Raw genomic sequence first — 6,000 nt, 5'->3', positions numbered from 1 at the left:
TCTTTTTTAATGTAAACATTTATCACTATAAGCCTCCATATTAACAGTGCTTTTGCTGCATTTTTTTTCATAAATTATTTATTTATTTGAAGAATAGAGTGACAGAAAAACAGAGAAGAGGAGAGAGACGGGGAAAGAGACAGGAAGAGAGAGAGAAATCTTCAATAGGGTTTTTCATTCCCCCAAAATGTATCTTTGTTGGTGAGATGTGTTCCTTGTAGGCTGCAAATAGATGGATCTTGTTTTTCAATCCATTCAGTCAATCTGTGTCTTTTAACTGGAGTATTGATGCCAAATACAGTCAAGGTGACTATTGATAAGTAATGACTTGGCCCTGCCCTTTTCCCATAAATATTCCTATTATTTACTTTGGATTTCTTTTGTACTTTTACTTGTGCAGTGTGTCACTCCCTTATCTGCCATCTTGGCATCTCCAGATTGTGTTCTAGTGACTCTGAGGAATACGGTACTAACAGTCACAGGCCTAGAGCTGCAAGGTACAGTAAGGTCCTTACTCACATCTTGTAGAGTGAATTCCAGTTATTCCAGGGATTGTGGCCTGGCAGTCACCAGACTGATACAGAGGAATGAATGTAGGTCCTTCTAGATCCCACAGGTGAGTTCCAGTTGCTCTATTTGTTATGGTACCAGCATAATAGTCTGAGGGTTGCAGGGCTCAGAGTTGGCTGCCTCTTGTTCCTGGGGCATGTAAGAGTGAGGCTGGTGCCTGTGCTCTGTTCCTGCAAGTAGCTTGTGGTAAGAACTCCTCAGATCGGGAGATTCCTCGGATCAGGTCCTCTGTGATTGTGTATGGACTGCTGTTGGTCACTAGCCCCACAAAGCCATGGGGAACTGCGGGGCATGATTGCAGCCATGGCACGGCCAGGCCAGGCCAGGCCCCGGGGCTCCGCATGCACAGCTGCCCCCGGGTGCCCCCGCCCGAGCTTCGCAGAACAGAGCTGCATGGAGCCGAGTAAGATGGCGCCCAGAGGAAGTAAGATGGGCGGAATCCAAAGTTGTTTACCACTAAAACTAATTGGCTGCACAACATCAGGGGAGGTAACAAAACTAGTAACAAGTGTATAGACATATGGCTAGTCCTATAGAAATCCCCCCACAAGGTGATTTTTTAAGTGATTGGTTGGTCCTTAGCCCTGCCCCAATGACTCTGCAGTTTTGTGCTATAAAAGGTACTATTATGCACAAAGTAAATGAGTCCTTGCTAGACTTGGCTCCCCGCTGCATCTGATTGTCTCCGGGATCAGGAGGCTGGGGAACGGGCAAGCGGCACACTTACCTTTCCTCGGACCCAGTCCATCCTGTATGGGTGGACTAAGATCCTGCAGGGAACTTCCCTCAATGGCACAGAGCAAGTATGGCTCCAGCCCCAAACACCATGGCTGCAGGCTTCACAGCAACCTGCTCTCTATTCTAGAAAGAGCCCTTGCCATCTCTGGGGGTTTCTGGTGGCAAAGGGGTTGATTGTTTCCCCCAAGACAAATGGAGTTTAGCAAATCACAGCAGCTGCTTAGTTTTGGCACTTTGCAGATGAGGGAAATGGTGATGTTTCTTCTTTAGAGCAAAGTAGTCTCTTGGATCCCAATCAACCTTCAAGGCTTGGTTTAAAGTCAGTGAGGACTGGAATTATTCTGTAGTTCAGATAGCCCATCTGCAACACTGGTTGAGATCATACTACTTGCTTCTTACCTCTTTCCAACAAGATGGCACCATCAACAAGGGAGCTGGGGAAGGGACTGTGGGCAGTGGCAGCAGGTGGAGTTTTATTCCTCTCTCTCTACTGGCATTCAAGGTTTCTGTGCTATTTTCAGACCTCATCGTTTCCTTATTGAAGTTTTTCCTTTAGTTAGTCTCCTCAGTTGTCATATTTTATATATACAACCCTTTCCCTTGCAAGATTGTGTTTCCCTTCCAGGTTGCTGGGGTAGAAGTGGTGGCAGTAGTGGTTTGCTGTGTTTTTTTTTTTTTTTCTCTCTCTCTCATTGTTTTTGGAATCCCTGTTCTGCTTATAGCTCCTTTCACTTCATATAATCTTTTGGAAATTGTCATTATTCATTGTTCTGAAGCCTTTTCCTGGGTGAGGTGGATAAAGATCCTCTCTATTCAGCCACCTTGATCCAACATACATGGTTGAATTATTGACCCCTCTGAGAGAAATCCATATTTATTTATTTATTTTAAGTGTGTTTTTAAAGCTTTTATTTAATAAGTACATTTTTCATAGGTACAACTTTAGTAATATAGTGGTTCTTTCCCCCATATCCACCCTCCCACCCTGACTCCCATCCCACCTCCCTCTCCCTCTCCCATCCCCTTCTTCATTATGGTTCATTTTTGGTTTGATTTTATGTACTTAACTCTATGTTAAGTACAGATTTCAACAATTTATAGCCACACACACACGCACACACACACAACATATAGAGTACAGTTTGAGAAGTTTTATAGTTAATTCTCATAGTATAACTCATTAAGGACAGAGGTCCCACATAGGGAGTAAGTGCACAGTGATTTCTGTTGTTACTTTAACAATTAATACTCTAATTTATGACATCAGTGATCACCTGAGGCTCTTTTCATGGGCTGCCCTTTTGTGACCATAGACTTCATCAGTATTTGGACACAGCGATAAGCAAAGTGGAAGTTCTCTCTTCCTTTCAGAGAAAAGTACATCTTTCTTTGATGGTCCCTTCTTTCCACTGAGATCTCAGAGATCCTTCATATAGGATATTTTTTTGCCAGTGTCTTAGTTTTCTATGCCTGAAAAGCTCTCACAGTCCTTTCAGCCATACCAGGAAGCCTTCAGGGTTGATTCTGAGGTCAGAGTGTTATTCACAGTGAATGTCATTCTAGGAGTCTGCTGTGTGGACTGCTTTCCATATTGGACATTCCCTCATTTTTAATTCTATTATTATTACCAGGCACTTGGTGTTATTTATATGATCACTTTTACACATAAACCTATCTATATGTTGACTTTAACATTTAATATGATCAGTTTAACAATCAGTATGGGATTTTTACCACCGATTTTAATGGCTTTGGAATCCCATGACAAGTGTTTAGGCTGTACCCTTAGAAATAAGTCTGTAGGACTATATGCAGAACTATACTGCTTTACAGTTATAGACTGCCTCCTCCCTCTCTTATTTCCCCTCTTATTTTTTACTGGGATCTTTTTCAATTGACTTTATATACATATGTTTAACTCAACGCTGTGTAAAGAGTTCAACATACAGTATGAAGAAGAGAAAAGAGAAAGAAAGAAAACAAAAAAAATGAAATATAAAATAAAAAGTAACACTAAAAGCTATCAGGACAAGGGCTATTCAAGTCATTGTTTCTAAAAGTGTCAAGTTCACTTCTATAGCTTTCATTTTAGGAAGGTTATTAATTCTCACAAATCAGGGAGAACATATAGTATTTGTTTCTTTGGCACTGGATTGGACTTTTTCACTAGGTATGAAGTTTTCCAGCTTGATCCATTTTTTTTTTTTTTTGCAAATGACCAGATTTCATCCATTTTTTACTGTGGTGTAGTATTCTATAATGTACATATCCCACAATTTCTTTATCTAGTTTTTGACTGATGGGCATTTAGGCTGATTCCATGTGTTAGCTATTGTGAATTGAGCTGTGATCAACATGGAGGTACAGAGAGCTCTTCCATATGTTGATTTCATTTCACTTGGGTGGATTCCCAGGTACGGGATGGCTGGGTCATATTTTCAGATTTTTGAGGTATCTCCATACTGTCTTCCATAGTGGCTTTACCAGTTTACATTCCCACCAACAGTCGGTTAGGGTGCTCTTTTCCCCATGTCCTCTCCAGCATTTGTTGTTTGTTGATTTCTGTATGAGGATCATTCTAACTGGGGCGAGGTGAAACCTCATTGTGGTTTTAATTTGCATTTCCCTGACAACTAGTGATCCTGAACATTTTTCCATGTGTCTGTTGGCCATTTGAGAAATCCATGTAGAGTAAGTCACTTAGGGCTGGTGCTCTGGTGCAGTGGGTTAACGCCCTGGCCTGAAGCGCAGGCATCCTATATGGGCACCAGTTCTAGTCCTGGCTGCTCCACTTCTGATCCAGCTCTCTGCTATGGCCTGGGAAAGCAGTAGAAGATGGCCCAAGTCCTTGGACCCCTGCACCCGCATGGGAGACCTGGAGGATGCTCCTGGCTCCCGACTTCCTATTGGTGCAGCTCCAGCTGTTGTGGCCATCTGGGGAGTGAACCATTGGATGGAAGACCTCTCTCTCTGTCTCTACCTCTCTCTGTAACTCTACCTTTCAAATGAATAAAATAAATCTTAAAAAAAAAGGGTAAAGCAAAGACTTAATTTTTGGCCAATAGGAAATGCTCTGTGAGTTTCACTCAAGTCATTTTACTCTCCTCCATTCTACACATGATTATGCAGAATATTTAGTTTTTCTCCAAAATTGAATTTACTCTGGTACAAATATATGTTCTTTCATTTAACTTTTGAAGTAAATAAATTAAAAAATCTATTTCAAAAAGTGAGAGGATAAGAGTAAATTATAAAGTAGTATCTTCCTTTTTATCATATGTATCTTTGGAGTTTTTGAAATTCTTTCGTTAGAATGAAGACTAACATCACTAGAGGGAAAATGCAAGGTGGTCTTATCTATTTTTTTCTATGATTTGGGCAAAAATAATTGACTTTCCTTTGTAATTGCTAATCATGTACTTGATCTTCTAATAATTCTCCTATACTAATGCAATAATGCTTTTTTCAAATTTTTTTTTTAATTTTTGACAGCAGAGTGGATAGTGAGAGAGACAGAGAGAAAGGTCTTCCTTTGCCATTGGTTCACCCTCCAGTGGCTGCCGTGGCCAGCACGCTAAGGCCGACGCACCACGCTGATCCGAAGCCAGGAGCCAGGTGCTTCTCTTGGTCTCCCATGCGGTTGCAGGGCCCAATTACTTGGGCCATCCTCCACTGCCTTCCCTGGCCACAGCAGAGAGCTGGCCTGGAAGAGGGGCAACCGGGACAGAATCCGGCACCCCGACCGGGACTAGAACCTGGTGTGCTGGCGCTGCTAGGCGGAGGATTAGCCTGTTGAGCCACGGCGCTGGCCCGCAATAATGCTTTAAATATGGAATTTGTTGAGTTTGGTTTTAGAGAGTTATGTTGTCTGGCTAAATGCAGATGTACAAGAGCTTTATACATTTTTCACTTGGTTGTGTGGGCATAGATAGTGGAAAATGTGTGAAAAAGTCATAATTTTGCTATTGTGAGCTTGTGTTTGTGCTTGTTGTACGGGTGATGCCACTGCAATTTCTGTCCACTCTTGGAGCCTTTGATTGATCCAGATGATCTAGATCAGCATTTTCATGTGCCTACCTCACTGGAAAAAGAGAATATCTCAGAGACAGCAACAAAGTTCCTCCACCCAAAGTAAGGGAAGAATTGCGCTTCCTTTCTGTAATCCCTAAGAATTGTTTATCTTTTGGTTCCATTCAGGTGAAACTTACAATCTCTTCTTCACTTTTGCCTTGGATACACTGCAGTCTCCGTTCATTATTCCTGAAATTATAGACATTTCTTCACAATCATTCTGGTTTGAAGTATTAGTGTCTTTGGTCAGTTAGGGTTTCTGACACAACACCATTGTTTCACTCCCTAGCACTGGCTATTTGCCTTACTTTCTCAGTCTTCACTTAGCTTCTCTCCCACCAGTTACTATTTTCTGTATTTAATTTAACTCACTGCTTTTCTCAAACTCTGATATGGGTCAAATGGAATTGAACTCACAGTAAGCACTTCCTCCACAGTAACAATAGAACAGACACAGAATCATTATTTAATTAATCAACATAGATGAAGTCAGCCAATAGTATTTCTTTCATCTTATTTTCCTGAGAACAAGCTCTACATTATGCAGCCAAATGATGGCTTTAAGAAATTCCAGCAAGCTGCTACTGCTCACAGCCTGGAAATTCCTAGCAAACCTAATAT

General features: G+C 41.5%; 1 pseudogene; it reads left to right on the top strand.

Annotated features, from left to right (window-relative positions):
- Positions 1-873: 873 nt before the first annotated feature.
- LOC133756583 (cyclic AMP-dependent transcription factor ATF-4-like) overlaps positions 874-6,000 on the top strand; it is a 190,826-nt pseudogene continuing 185,699 nt past the window's right edge.

This window comes from Lepus europaeus, chromosome 3 (assembly GCF_033115175.1).
Source record: "Lepus europaeus isolate LE1 chromosome 3, mLepTim1.pri, whole genome shotgun sequence".
NCBI classification, from domain to species: domain Eukaryota; kingdom Metazoa; phylum Chordata; class Mammalia; order Lagomorpha; family Leporidae; genus Lepus; species Lepus europaeus.
The sequence above is the reverse complement of the archived record's forward strand: the minus strand, read 5'-3'. Positions and strand labels throughout refer to the sequence as shown.